This window comes from Aquarana catesbeiana, linkage group LG01, assembly GCF_042186555.1.
Source record: "Aquarana catesbeiana isolate 2022-GZ linkage group LG01, ASM4218655v1, whole genome shotgun sequence".
Lineage (NCBI taxonomy): Eukaryota > Metazoa > Chordata > Amphibia > Anura > Ranidae > Aquarana > Aquarana catesbeiana.
Genome location: NC_133324.1, coordinates 837,992,429 through 838,008,404, shown reverse-complemented (window position 1 = coordinate 838,008,404; position 15,976 = coordinate 837,992,429). Strand labels below are relative to the sequence as shown.

Here is a 15,976-nt window from a genome sequence, read left to right as displayed (position 1 = left end):
CAATGGGACACAGATGGCAAACAAAAATCTGACGGGGATTATAACCCTCCCTTACTCATCCAAAATGAAAAAAAAAGTTTTGCATATAGTTCTACCTTAACCACTTCTGTCCAGCAATGCCTACAAGTGCCTCAGGCATTCGGGAATCTCTCTCCTGATTGGCTGAGACACAGCAGCGGCGCCATTGGCTCCCGCTGCTGTCAATCAAACTCAGTTAGCCAATTAGGAGAGAGAACGGCAGTCAAAAAGAAGCTGCATTTCTTGTTTGACTAACTTTATAAAAATATAATTTATTACTACATTTCATTTTTTACTTCCAAAGAGTGCATACCCACACAAATAGCATACATAGATAAAAAGCTTTGCATTTTGTATGAATAAGTTAGGTCTTTTTCCTATGTGTTATGCAATATTTGCTGTGGATAAGCTATCCTTTGATATCAAGTTAAGTTGGAGACTGGGAGTGCCTGCTGTGGCTGCTGAATTGGTAAGAGAGGGTAGAAGTTGATGACAAGGATTGGAATATTCAGCCTCTCCTATCTACAGATTTATTCAGTGTCATATTTATTTCCTTGGAAATGGGTGGAGTGGTGTTTCTGCAGCCTGCGGGGTCACACATAAACCAGCATGTTATAAGCAGCAGATAGATTGAGAGTAGACTTTTCTATATCCTGAATTCTCCCATTGCCCATATTATTTAAGAAAAAATAAACAAAAGTCTGAACTTGCCCATACCGATCAATCCAATCAGATCCTGAACTCTGGGCAGATATAACAGGCACAAAGTAATGCAATTCTCTATTAAATAATATATCATTAAATGTATATGTAGCACTGGCCTTGTGGGGTTGCTACGTGTTACAGCATCCACACATTTCACCCTGCTGCCCAGACATCCATTATAAGCACACTTCCTCAGACAATGAACAGTCTCTTGCTTGTTCTTGTTGTTTTTATTAGGGGATTGAACTTGGTTGTGGAAAAGGGACATGGGATGCCCATAGGATGAATACTTAGTAGAATAAAAGTAGCTGCGTCAACACTTCTCAGCAGAACAAAAGTAGCTGCACATATACTTCTTAGTAGAACAGAAGATGGTTGACTCTAAACTTGACAGTCCTTTCCTCAGCACACTTCCTCCAGCATACTACTTTAGAGCACTAACTTCACCTCTCCTCCAGCACATTACTTTGGAGCACTTGTTTCACTGTCCAAATGTATCCTCCCGTCACACCATCAGCACATGACTAGGCCTCACTCTTAATAAGTGCAGACCAGGGTCTGCAGTACCCCTTTTGTGCTAGCAACTGATTTGATTGAGAATAAATGTACTCGATGGACTACTGATCCCAGCAAGTCCGTTTGCAAATCCTGCCCACTCTCCTGGCTGCAGCGACTTAACACATAACTCCCACAGTCTCTCCCACCGGCTCTACATCCAGCTCCCCTGGCATGTCTCTTCCACAGCTTTCCACTGTGCTTTCCACTCACCAACACCTGGCCTGGATCCCTCCTGGATGACTTTCTCCAGACATGCTCCCAACTGTCACTTCCAGCTCCTTTCCAGGACACCTCTCTATGACTGTGTAAAGAGAGGCTCCCTCCCAGCTCCTGAGCTCCCCGCCTGAGGTACACCCCCCCCAGAAGGTTCCCTCAGACACGACAGTCTAACACTCCATCATCCAGTTCACCCAGCCGACAACTCCTCCCCCAGCAGGCTGACCATGGGTCATGTGGGAGCCCTGACCAATCCTAGTAGGGGATTGGTCAGGGCTCCCACATGCACCCCATGTCACTCCTGCTCTCTGCCCTGCCCCTTTTCCAGAACCTTCTCCCTGGAAACAGAGAAGGCGCCCAAGAGGTGAGGCCCATTTCAGTCACCTAATGCTATACTAAACCACTCCCCTGCCCCCAGATCAAAACAAACAGGCCTAGCTAACAGCATAGGCCTACCTAAATTTACCTGCGCTGGCAGCTTACAAAAAACCTACACCTAGCATCTACCTACCTAAGGTAGAGGGTGCTACATATATTTTTTAATGCAAGACATTTAATTACTGGAATGTGCTAGCCTCTTGCAACTCCTGTGGATGGAGGTGTCTATTAACCGGCGCAGTTTTACTGGTACGGGTGTGCAAAACGATGTTACCTTACGTCGGGCGTGCGGCCTCGACGATCGGATTTCTGGCCTGGACCTGCTGGTTCTAATGAATGAAATGCTTCCCCTGCCTGTAAGTGTAAACACAGACAGGGGAAGTGGAATTATTTTCCGTTCCAGAGAGAGGAGAAAGGACATCCAAACGTGAGTTGCACCAACACTACACTGACACAGTACAAGTAGGCACACATTTCACCCCCCGATCACCCACCCACCCCAAGTAAACCCCTTCACTCCCTGTCACTGTGTCACTCAGTGCAGTGTTCATATTTTTCTTTGATCACTGTACTGGTGTCATTTGTGACACTAATCAGCATTAGGGTACTTAGTAGTAGGCCCAGATAGGTCTAGGGACCCCACTAAACCCCCTAATAAAGGATTAACCCCTTGATCACCCCCTGTCACCAGTGATCACCGTATTAGTGTCACGGGTGATGCTGGTTAGTTAGTTATTTTTTATAGCGTCAGGGCACCTGCTGTACATTACTTAATAAAAGGTTTAACCCCCTGATCACCCGGCGGGTGATATCAGTTAGGTTTTAGCGTCAGTTAGGGTCTGCGTCGACCCAGGCAGCATCAGATTAGTGCCAGTAGCGATAACATCCACGCACGCACCATACACCTCCCTTAGTAGTATAGTGTCTGAACAGATCGATATCTTTGATCCGATCAGAACTATATTAGCATCCTCAGTAGTTTAGGGTTCCCAAAAACGCAGCATTAGCGGGATCAGCCCAGATACCTGCTAGCACCTGCGTTTAGCCCCTTCTACCAGCCCAACCCAGCCCACCCAAGAGCAGTATCAATCAATCACTGGCACTTACAAAACACTAAACACATCACTGCAGCATTCGCAGAGTCAGGCCTGATCCCTGGGATCGCTAACAGTTTTTTTGGTAGCGTTTGAAGCAGTTGCTGACAGTCAGGTGCTCTTTTTTACTCTGAGTCTCACTAGTTGTACCAGTAAATTTAGAGGCCAAAATGTCCAATCGAAGGTACACTAGTGAAGAGGTCTACACATTTCTGAGCATTACTGATGAGAGTGAAGAGGAACTTACCCATCTGTCAGATTCAGGTTCAGAATACAAACCTGTAGACAGCAGCGGCACCCTGACAGATAGATCTGATGACGGAGTCAGGTGTACCCAACCCTGTTCTTCTGCTGAGAGACAGTACTAGTGCTGCTCATACTTCTGGTGAACTGGCAAGCACCAGCGGCCTAGTACATCCTGGTCATACATCCAGCACTGCAGTAACACTTGGTGACGTGGCAAGTCCCATAAGTGCAGTTCAAGCTGGTGAGATGGCTAGCACAACTAGTGTCCCGCAGCCACCAAGAAGACAAAGACAGGCCCATCAAGCTCATAGGACCCTTCCTGCTGCATTTGCCAATACAAATTGGGAGCCCACCACTTCTGCAGCACCCGTACTTCCCCCATTCACTTGATTTTTATTCGCTGTTTTTCATGGAAGACCTCTATAGATCTATTGTGGACCAAAGCAATTTGTATGCTGGTCAATTCATCGCCGCTAATCCTCAGTTGACCCTTGCCAGAGATTGGAGACCTTTTACGGTCTCCGAATTTAAGACCTTCCTGGGCCTATCCCTCCTCATGGGCATAACTAAAAAAAGTGAGTTGCGGTCATATTGGTCCACTGACCCAATTCACCATATGCCCTTGTTCTCTGACTCCATGACCAGGTCACGATATGAGCAAATCTTGCAGTTCATGCATTTCAATTGTCCTCGGGGTGAGCCTGAATATGATCGGCTCTACAAGTCACTTTTTTGATCCTGAAATTGGTGCATGTGGCACCGTGTGATCTAATCACCGGGGCTTTCCCCAGCGGCTTATAGATTCCCATCTTAGGCTGGGGAAGAGAGCCAGCTTGAAATGTAATAATTTGCTTGCTGTGAAGTGGAGGGATAATAAGAATGTTTTCGTTCTGTACTCCCTTCACGCAGACACGACGGTCCAAATTCAAACAGCGACTGGTGTTGTGGAGAAACCCCTCTGTGTCCACGAATACAACCTTAACATGGGAGGGGTGGTTCTCAACGACCAGTTTTTGGTGTCGTACCAGTTGTTGGCGTCTGGCCCTTAAGGCCAGATGCTGGTATAAAAAAGTGTCTGTATATTTATTCCAATTGGCTTTGCTGAATGCTTATGTGCTATACAAAGCTTCAGGAGGAACTGGATCCTTCCTTAAATTCCAGACGGTGCCGTGACCCAACTTCCCAATCCAAATGCAGTGAGCCGGCAGCATGAGAGGCATTTTCCGTATGTCCTCCCTGGTACCCCTTCTCAAAGAAATCCCCAAAGAAGATGTGTCTGCAGAAAATGCGGATATAGGCGTTACACTCGCTTTTATTATCACTCCTGTCCTGACCAACCTGGTCTTTGCATTGGTGAATGCGCAAATACTATGTGAAAAAAAAATTGCAACACCCACCATTTTAATCTGTAGGGCCTTTGCTTTAAAAAAATATATAATGTTTGGGGGTTCAAAGTAATTTTCTATTTTCTAAAAAAATAATATTTTTTCATGTAAACAAAAAGTGTCAGAAAGGGCTTTGTTTTCAAGTGAAGAGTGGGTGATGTGTGACATAAGCTTCTAATGTTGTGCATAAAATGCCAGGACAGTTCAAACCCCCCCAAATGACCCCCTTTTGGAAAGTAGACACCCCAAGCTATTTGCTGATAGGCATGTTGAGTCTATGAAATATTTTATATTTTGCCACAAGTTTCGGGAAAAGGACAAACTTTTTTTTGTCACTAAATGATATATTGCTCACACAGGCCATGGGAATATGTGAAATTACACCCCAAAATACATTCTGCTGCTTCTCCTGAGTACGGGGATACCACATGTGTGAGACTTTTTGGGAGCCTAGCCGTGTACAGGACCCTGAAAACCAATCACCACCTTCAGGCTTTCTAAGGGCGTAAAATGGTGATTTCATTTCCTCACTACCTATCACAGTTTCAGAGGCCATGAAATGTCAAGATATTTGCTTGGTATTTGCTAAGAGGCATGGTGAGGATTTTGCAGCTCTCATTTGTTTTTGAAAATGAAGAAAAAAAAAAAGATTATTTTTTTTTTCTTTTTTAAATTTTCTAAACTTTGTGACAAAAAGCGAGATCTGCAAAATACTCAACATGCCTCTCAGCAAATAGCTTGGGGTTTCTAATTTCCAAAATGGGGTCATTTGGGGGGGGGGGGGTTGTGCTATCTGGGCATTCCATGGCCTCCGAAACTGTGATAGGCAGCGAGGAGTGAAATCAAAAATTTACGCCCTTAGAAAGCCTGAAGGCGGAGCTTGGTTTTTGGGGGTCCTGTACGCAGTTAAACTCCCAAAAAGTCTCACACATGTAGTATCCCCGTACATTTTTTTTTTGAAACTTGTGACAAAATATAAAATATTCCATGGACTCAAAATGCCTCTCAGCAAATAGCTTGAAGTGTCTTCTTTCCAAAATGGGGTCATTGGGTTGGGAGGGGGGGGGTTGTGCTATCTTGACATTTCATGGCCTTCGAAACTGTGATAGGTAGTGATGAAGTAAAATCACCATTTACCGCCCTCAGAAAGCCTGAAGGCGGTGATTGGTTTTCTGGGTCCTGTACACGGCTAGGCTCCCAAAAAGTCTCACACATGTGGTATCCCCGTCCTCAGTAGAAGCAGCAGAATGTATTTTGGGGTGCAATTCCACATAGGCCCATGGCATGTTTGAGTAATATATCATTTAGTGACAACTTTGTGCAAAAAAAAAAAAAAAAGTTTGTCCTATTCCCGCAACTTGTGGCAAAATATAAAATATTCCATGAACTCAAAATGCCTCTCAGCAAATAGCTTGGGGTTTCTAATTTCCAAAATGGGGTCATTTGGGGGGGTTTTGTGCCCTCTTGGCATTTTATGGGCTTCGAAACTGTGATAGGTAGTGAAAAGTGAAATAAAAAATGTACGCCCTTAGAAATCCTGAAGTCGGTGATTGGTTTTCGGGGGGCCCCGTACGCGGCTAGGCTCCCAAAGAGTCTCACACATGAGGTATCCCCGTACTCAGGAGAAGCAGCAGAATGTATTTTGGGGTGTAATTCCACATATAACCATGGCCTGTGTGAGCAATATATCAGTTAGTGACAACTTTGGGTATTTTTTTTTTTTTTTGTAATTTTTCAATCACTTGTGACAAAAAAATAAAATATTCAATGTGCTCAACATGCTTCTCATCAATTTCCTTGGGGTGTCTACTTTCCAAAACGGGGTCATTGGGGGGGAGGGGTTGTACTGCCCTGCCATTTTAGCACCTCAAGAAATGATATAGGCAGTCATAAACTAAAAGCTGTGTAAATTCCAGAAAATGTACCCTAGTTTGTAGACACTATAACTTTTGCGCAAACCAATAAATATACGCTTATTGCCATTTTTTTACCAAAGACATGCAGCTGAATACATTTTGGCCTAAATGTATGACTAAAATTGAGTTTATTGGATTTTTTTTTTATAACAAAAAGTAGAAAATATCATTTTTTTTTCCAAATTTTCGGTCTTTTTCCGTTTATATCGCGAAAAATAAAAATCGCAGAGGCAATCAAGTACCATCAAAAGAAAGCTCTATTTATGGAAAAAAAAGACGCAAATTTTGTTACAGCATTGCATGACCGCGCAGTTAAAGCCAAATTGTAAAAAGTGCTCCGGTGATTGAGCAGCCAAATCTTCCGAGGCTGAAGTGGTTAAATTTCTTTGTTCAGCCAATATGTGGTTAGCTTAAATGTAAATTAACTAAAGCAAAGAAAAATCAGACCTCCTGCACTGCCAGACAGGGTTATGCTGTGTGTCAAATCTGTGTGAATCACAGGATTGGATGGACAAAATTACAAATGCTTTGGCATATGTATTTTGTATGTGTAGTTAGTTGATTACCTGGAGTGCAGCTTTAAAGATGAACTCCAGAAAATATGAGGATTCTCCCTTGCAGTGGGGCTGCACCCGCACTACAAGGGGTACCTACTTGTTTAGAAAAGTAGATTTACACACCAGATCCTTCCCCTCCATGCTCACAGCAATCTAAAGTACTCACGTCATCCAGACCAATGCAGGGTCCATAGCCTTGCATTGGATGTGATGATGCCAAAGGACAGACCTCCCTCCGAGAATGGGGGAGTGCCATCTGCCAGGGGAGAGGAGGATCCGGTAAGTTAAAATGATCTTATAGTGGTACTAAACCCACAACCGTAAAACCAGTCTGTATATGCAGTAAAGCATGCTTGTTGTACTCACTGTGGAACCTAAGGGGTTAATCCTCTGCATTGTGAAAAAAGGCTGTTTGATCCTGTCTTCTCAGATCCTGTCTCCAAAACATGTCCAGGTAAGATAGAGTTAGTGGAGTCAGGTTGCACATGCTCAATTTGGTGTATATTGCTAGAGAGGTTTTTTTTTCTTGGGAGAGTGCATGTGATCAGCACAGGGCCAATCAGCACTGTCCAGACAGAGGGTCAGGGGTCCTGCATCCTGATAGGACAGCCAGTGCAGTATGAAAACTCCTCCTACAAGCTTTAATCAGCCACTGATAGAAGTCACAAGACTGCTATATACTGCTGATGAGAAAAGGTATTTAGACCTTTATATTTACTAACATAATTGCATTTCCATGTTCTGTGTACTGTCGAAGATATAGTGAATGCAGGGTCATGGGTTTAGTAACACTTTAGGTAAGTAAAGTAACCAAAAGTGATCTAGAACTAAATGAGCAGTCAGTCCTTGCAGTGTGTGTGCACCCCCACTGCAACGGAGAAACGATTTCTGGGAGATGGGCTTTAGTTATCACTGTAATTAAAAAATGAAGATGGACTGGTCAGTATAGGCATAACATTTTTTTTTGGAGAACATTATTTTCTACATTCCTTTGTAATCTTCTGTATATAGTAGCCATGTTGCAGAGGACACATACATCATCTAGGACAGGCATCTCTGAAACAGACAGGTAAGCTGTAGTCACTACAACCACCTGAAACTAGGATTCTCCTTTCTGTGTGAAGTGTCTCTTCAAGAACGTACATTATAACACACATTATTATATTTAGATCATTAAACCCTTATAAATATAAATATATATTCTCTCAAAATATGGATCAGGTGATAAATAATTACGTGCTCAGAAAAAAAAGTCCCACACTTTAGAATAAAGCTTATCAGCAGTATGTAGGACACTGCTAAGGTGTGGCTGTACAGAACAATAAAGATTTTGCAGGTTGTCACTGATCATTATAACTATCCTCCTTTATACTATTGTTCATTGAGGTGGCTCTAATTAACCTTAAAGTGGAACTACACCCTCCTATCCTTTAAAGCCAAGGAAGCTGCCATCTTAGCCTTTGTTTGATCTGCAATTGCCACGATGCTCCACATTTGATCAGTTATGACACCACCCATTTGATGGCTTGACAGTTCGGACGAGAGCAAAAACAACAGTGATAATTATCATTCATGACATGTATCATTCCTGAATGTAACAGTGTTGGGAAACAGTTGAAGTAATGGGTTTGTTGAGAAGTTTAGTCTGCTTTCTCCACTGCAAGTTGTGATCTTCCTTTGCGGCACTGTAGTTAGAGAGGACGTCAGAAGGAACAGGGTTTCTCTATGGTTTCCTTGGTCACTGGGGAAGTTATCCCATTGGATGCTGCCTCACCATTTGACTCTGTTGGCCATCTTGGATCAGGCAGAGCCTTTTTAAGGCCTTGGCTCCCAGGTTTGGTACGTATTTGCAAGTTAGTAGAGTAGGGACAGGTACCCCGCCTTGTAGGGACAGAACTAGTGGCAGGGAGAGAAAGCACAGGGCTGGTAACATATCTGGGCACCTGCCTGTTTGGGCACAAGACAGCCAGGCTGCATTATTGCAATCTCTACAAGCACTCTCAGATTAGCTGCATCCTGCTCTCTACACACTGTTGGACCTGTGAGTATTCCCGGTTGTGGGCTGCCTTCCCAACCTACAGGATGATGCCCACCACGTGGTGATGGCGCTGCCAGAACGCAAGTGAGCTACCTTGGAACAGATCATATCACACCTAGAGGGCCTGTTTGGGGAGAAGATACTTGGCGACGTTGAAGTATCTATCCACTCTATCCACTCTATCCAGCACCACTGACTGTACTGACATGTCTGAGGATTCAACCTTGGGCTAGGGTGAGGAATAAATATAAGACCCGCATGATCCTTTGCTACTTGAGACTCCGGAGTCACTGTCTGCAGCTGAACCTTTACCAAGTGACTCTACAGAGAATCAAGAGAATCGGCGCCCTTGGAGGTGTAACCAGGGGCAGCTCCCTGCAAAATATTCTATGTTTTAATTGTTTATTGCTCTGCCTTAATTATACTTTGATTGTGCTTTTATTGCCAGCATTATTGTTGTTTCCATGTTGTTGTGATGCAGAGGACAGCATCTGTCAAAGAGGGGGGATTGTAGGCAGGTGCCGTCCGCTTTCTCCACTGCAGGTGGAACTCCCTTACAGAGGCACTGTAGTTGGAGAGGAAGTCAGGAGGAACAGGGGTCCTTTATGATTTCCACGGTCACTGGGGAAGCTATCCCATTGGATGCTGCTGCCCCATGTGACTCTGGCAGCCATCCTTGGTCAGGCAGAGTCTTTTCAATGCCCTGGCTCCCAGGTTTGGCATGCATTTGTGAGTTGGTAGAGTAGGGACAGGTACCCCGCCTGGTAGGGACAGAACTAGTGGCAGGGAAAGGTTCCTGACGAGGAGGGAAAGCGAAGGGCTTGCAACTTCTCTGGACACCTGCCTGTTTGGGCACAAGATGGCCAGGCTGCATTTTCCCATCTCTGGAGGCGCTGTCAGTTCGGTTGCATCCTGCTCTCTACATGCTGTTGGATTTGTTAGTGTTCCCAGTTGGGCTGCCTTCCCACCGGGTTTTTTGTGAACTGTCTCTGCATTATTTCAATACAAGTTCTTTCATTGCACGGGGACTGTGTTATTCCTACCATGCTGCACTGTACCCCACCTACAGGTTTCTCAAAACAGTTACATTTAAAGTGCGACTAAACCCATTGATTTGAACCCATTTATTAGGTTTAGTGACACTAAACTCAACTGTTTTTTTTTTACATCAATTGTTCTAAAATGTCAAATATACAATTTTTTAAAGTCTCTTACCATTGTTTTCAGGCTTATTTTTTGTCCTGTGCACACTCCCTATCCTCCACTGATGCATGTCACTGCTACTTGGTCCAAAAAACACAAGGAAGGCATGGAGAACAAACATAGCCACCCTAGACAAGGAAGCCTGAGAACAACAGAAAAAAACTTGCATTTGAGTAATGAAATAAAGGAAAAGAGTTGGAAAAAGTTTTGGCCGCGGCACATTTATTGGTGTAAATTATCCATAAATAACAACATCATATTGAAGATAATTTATTAATCATTAGACTTTATAACTTTATTAACTGCAAAATACAACTTTGCTCAGTCATAAAGGACTCGAGCACCAATATCATAAATCATAACTACCAGTCCTCCCTTTCAATAAAAAGGGTGACGAACCACAAAAATGTGCCTTGCGACAAGGGGTGGGGGGGGGGGGGGAGCTTGTCGTGCTGTTGTAGATCCACTGGCAAGTACCTCATAGCGGGGCTCCTTTATATAATGAGCCCCATTTTTCAGAACTTTCCAAAGTATCACGTGACCTTTCAGAATATGCCCGAGGGTCACATGATACCTCTCCTTCCCGCTTAAATCCCGCTTTTCCCGCCTAAACCCCTTTTTAAATATTTAAAGGAGTAGCCCCTTTTAAATCTTGAGAATTTTTTAATATTTTTTTTAAATTATGGAGGGGCAGTCGCATGCCCTTGCTGTCTTGCCCAAATGCTTGTGCCCTCCTTCTCATTTTACTTATGATTTGACATATTGAATTTATTTTATATTGTAAAAAAATGACTTTAACTTTTCCCCAAAACAGTTACATTCAAGACATGCTAACTATCATAGTTGCTTGGCCCTCAACTGAACTATCAAACCATCAAAGAGACATAACTGATCACATGTGCAGCACCATGGCAAATGCTGATCAAACTGATGCTGGCCATATACTATACGAAAAATTGGCCAAACCCATTTTCGAAAAACGAACATTCGGCCGTGAGAGCAAACGATAGTGGCATCGTGTAATGACCAATAAATCGTTCAGTGGACATAAATGAATGCATTTTTTGTTTGTTTTTTTACATATACCTGGTGCAGACAGTTCGGACGGGAAAAACATTAACCTTTCAAATTTCAAATTATTGTTCGGCAGAAAATTTCCAAACTTGTCCTTTGTTTTTTTGGCTCAAAAATGTCCCAACGATTATCGATTTTGTGCCCATTAACTGGCCGAAAAATGAACGAACTGTCTAAATGACCGAATTTCGGCCAATTTTTCATATGGTGTATGGCCAGCATTAGACTAAAATGGCAGGTTCATCAGCTGTAAAGGATAGGAGGGCGTAGCTTCGCTATAAAGAGTTGAGTTTAGTTCTGCTTTAGTCATTACATATTTATTCTCTTCCAAAATGCCCTTTTTTTTAGTTGTTTATTTTAAAAAGATATGGCACGGGGAGATACGAAACGGCAAATACTCTCTTTGACAAAAGAGTTCCAGCAATATAAGGATGAGATGCATTAGAGATGGTGAGCTTCAGTTCAGACGCATATATTTCAAAAGACCCTGTTTGCAAAGAAAGAAAACTGCTGTAGGTATAAAATGCTTCACATACTTACAGCATGCCTCCCAACTTTTTGAGATGGGAGTGAGGGACACCTACTAGTAAGAGCATGTTGGCATACGACACCCCTCCTGCCACGCCCCCTTAAAGGATTATTAACCTAAATAAATAATTAGTTAAAACCACAAGGAATTTTTTTTTTACCACTACTATTACTTTATATTGGCTTTTGAAATTTACAAATGCAGCAATTTAGATTTTGAATAAAGGTTTTAGCACTGGGAAACACTTTTTGAAAGACAAAAAGTGCATTTTTTATACAACTATATAAATCACACCAAAATGAGGAGGAAAGAGGGACAGAGGGACATTGCTCCAAATCAGGGACAGTCCCTTGAAACCAGGGACAGTTGGGAGCTATGCCTACAGCAGCCTCCAAAAACCTGGGATTTAGGGAATCTATTTGTTCAGCGAGCAGGCTGAATGAAAAAAAAAACTAACCTTGTTTCCCCAGGCTAAGCCTGTGTCCTGTACTGTACTCCAAGAAATGGATTTTACAAGTAAGTAAAAGTTATTTTACTTGTTATTTTTTTTTACTTTTATGGAAGCAGTTTGTGGCTTTATAATACATGTGTAGGCAGGAATAAGTGATTTTATACCAATTTTCCTCATTCATTGGGCAGAAGCTTCCTGAATGTCTTCCCTGTGCAGGACTACCACCTATTATATCATATTTCTTTATGCTGGGGAGTCTAGATCTACTGCAACTACTAGGGGCTGCCACAGAGGTGCAGTACATGGGCACTGCCACGTACAGTATAAAGAATAACACAATGCTGCAAGAGACAGAAGGGGTGACACATTTCTGTCTTTTGCAACACATACACTAACTAGCCACTTTATTAGGTACAAGTGTTCAATTGCTTGGTAACACAAATTGCTAATCAGCCAATCACATGGCAGCAACTCAATGCATTTAGGTATCTACACGTGGCGAAGACGACTTGCTGAAGTCCAAACCAAGCATCAGAATGGGGAAGAAAGGGGAATAAAGTGACTTTGAATGTGGCAAGTTGTTGGTGCCAGACACAGGCTTGTCTGAGTATTTCAAAAACTGCTGATCTACTGGGATTTTCACACACAACCATCTCTAGGGTTTACAGAGAATGGTCTGGCCAAGAGAAAATATCCAGTGAACGGCTTTTGTTTGGACGAAAATGCCTTGTTGATGTCAGACTGGGCAGACTGGTTCGAGATGATAGAAAGGCAACAGTAACTTAAATAACTATGCCTTACAAACAAGGTGAGAGGAATACCATTTTTGAACACACAAAAGATCGAACCTTGAAGCAGATGGGCTGCAGCAGCAGAAGACCACACCGGGTGCCTCTCCTGTCAGAAAAGAACAGGAAACTGAGGCTACAATTCGCACAGACTCACCAAAATTGGACAATGGAAGATTGGAAAATGGTTGCTTGATCTGATGAGTCTTGATTTCAGCTGCAACATTCAGATGGTAGGGTCAGTATTTGACGTAAACAACATAAAATCATGGATCCATCATGCCTTGAATCAACAGTTCAGGCTGGTAGTGTAATGGTGTGGGGGATATTTCCTTGGCATACTTTGGGCCCCTTAGTACCAACTGAGCATCGTTTAAACGCCACGGCCTACCTGAATATTGTTGCTGACCATGTCTATTCCTTTATGACTACAGTGTACGCATCTTCTGATGACTTCTTCCAGCAGGATAATGCACCATGTCACAAAGCTCAAATCATCTCACCACTGGTTTCTTGAACACTGTACTCCAGTGGCCTCCACAGTCACCAGATCTCAATCCAATAGAGCACCTTTGGGATGTGGTGGAATGGGAGAGTCGCATCATGGATGTGCAGTGACATATGTTTTTGGCGATATTGTTGTGTTGGGGAGTCTAGCACCAAATTCTTGTACTGTAACCCATGCAACACTTTCAGAGATATAATAAAATCATAAATATACAGTGTATTATACATAACATAATAGTGCTACAAAAATGAAAGTTCCCATTGCAAAATGTTCCCAATAAATTCACAAAGTGACTACTGCTGCACAAATTAATAACACTGGAAGTGTTTCATCTCAGTTCTATTTAAAGTGCTCAGCACTGCACTTCACAGAAAGAATAGTCAATTGCATTGCCAGTGTCTCACTTATGAGTGATCCTCTTCAAATTGGGCCAACCAATTTACCATCTGTGAATCCACCTCCAACCTCACATAAAACTGGAAACCAGATATTCTTACCCTACAATATGGGTCTATTCACCCAAGGGGTTTCCACTACACCTCCACTGTTCCTCATACTATGCAGACAAAAGGAAAAAAACAAAAGGGCGCCATGGTATAAAGTCCTTTTTAAATGTAAAAAATGTTTATAAACAATTGCACACTCAAATAAATACATGCTGACGCCCCCCCCCCCCCCCCCCCAGCACCCATGTGTAGCACTTAGTAATTATGTGACTGCTGACTCCACCTTCTAGCTCAGTGCAAATGCGGCCTGCGTGCGGGATGACGTCACTGTCCTTAGCTTCATCCTGACGTATTTCGCCACTCAACGTCTTCAGGGAGCAATACTTCTCAGGGATGTTACTGATGAGTGCCACAGATTCAAATAGTTCTTATTGTGACACTTTTCTAATGTGTCTGTATGGCAGCAACAAATTTAATAGGAAATACCACCATTTAGGAGTTAGGGAAACTGTCAGTAATTTGTGCCGATTCTGGTGCATCTATGAGCCAAATTCCTTTTTCAGGTACATGAATCTGTTGCGCAGAGGTATGACGCTCTTCCAAAGTGTACCTTTACCACTCTTTATGAATTCCAGGGTGAGTGTATTGAATACCAGGTTCGACACCTTTATACAGGAGGTATTTATTATCTTGTAGCATTCCATGTTGCTCTAATTAAAGATTGGGTGTGGGACACTTATACATGAATTTGCACCAGCCCCATATGTATGTGTACGTGTGTGTTTATGTGTTTTTAAATCACTATATACAGAGGAAAACACAGGGCAATGTCAGGAAAAAAAGAAGAAAAAGAGAAGATTTCCTCACCCTCTAATCCTGTAGCTGAATCACAAGTCTCTGGGCCTGGACGATAAACAATAATGGTTGATATTGGGTAACACTCTCCTCCCAATCCTCTGGGAGCTCTTATAATTTTGCTGAAGCGAAACAAGGCATATCATAGCTTTGAACCTCGTACATGATTTGTTCCCAGGGTGATCTGCAGTTCAAGGGGGTTAAATGAGTCTCTGGCTGGGCTCTCAGATAGAAAAGTATGTAATTCTTCAACCACACTCTTTCTGATCTTATGACATAAAATGAGAGTTTTCTTACCAAATGTGTCAGCAGAGATATATCCCATATGCTGGAGCCAATCTCACAGGAATATAAATCAAGGGAGTAACTGCTACAAGCCGTATCAGGAATGGAAGGCATTGTTCATCCAGAATATGAACTAATGCAATTTGGTCAGGCACCATAACTAATGTCAGCAGGACCAAACATGCATTTTGGGAGTCTGTAGGCACAGAGAATCGAGCGTCCCCAATCACTCCAACACCTTTAAGATGTTGCAGGGTAAACAGAAGGTGCTGGCTACAAAACAAAAGAACAAAATATAATAACTGAAAAAATGTTATAATCCCATTAAACATATTTAGCAAACACATTCCATGATAAGAAAAAAAAGTATTAAGATATTCCGGAAAAAAATAATCAGAATTAGAAAATATATTATAATTTTATAACTGAAAATGTAAAATTTACAATCATTTACATTTATCATTTACAATTTTAAAATTAACACTTTACAAAAAAAAAACATAAAATGAAACTCAGATATAGCCCCCTCACAAAGAATATCACATACCACATATGAAATTACAACCTACTGTAACCCTCTTTGGGGGGTTATGAGATATGGTCCTCCCCAAACAGGATATTGCGCTAAACCTGTAGGTAAATAGGAGAACCAGAACCTTCGCTATGTGAAAGTGGGTTTTATAATAAAGTTAAACAAAACCAATAAAAATTTCCAGTTTACCGACT

The 15,976-nt window shown here is 42.4% G+C and overlaps 1 long non-coding RNA gene across 1 annotated transcript in view; it reads right to left on the bottom strand.

The window, feature by feature from the left end:
* Window positions 1-15,601, bottom strand: part of LOC141124450 (uncharacterized) — a 48,853-nt gene extending 33,252 nt beyond the window's left edge. The window contains exon 1 of the long non-coding RNA XR_012240887.1: window positions 14,978-15,601. This is a non-coding gene — a long non-coding RNA (uncharacterized lncRNA). The remainder of the gene's footprint in view (window positions 1-14,977) is intronic.
* Window positions 15,602-15,976: the final 375 nt, after the last annotated feature.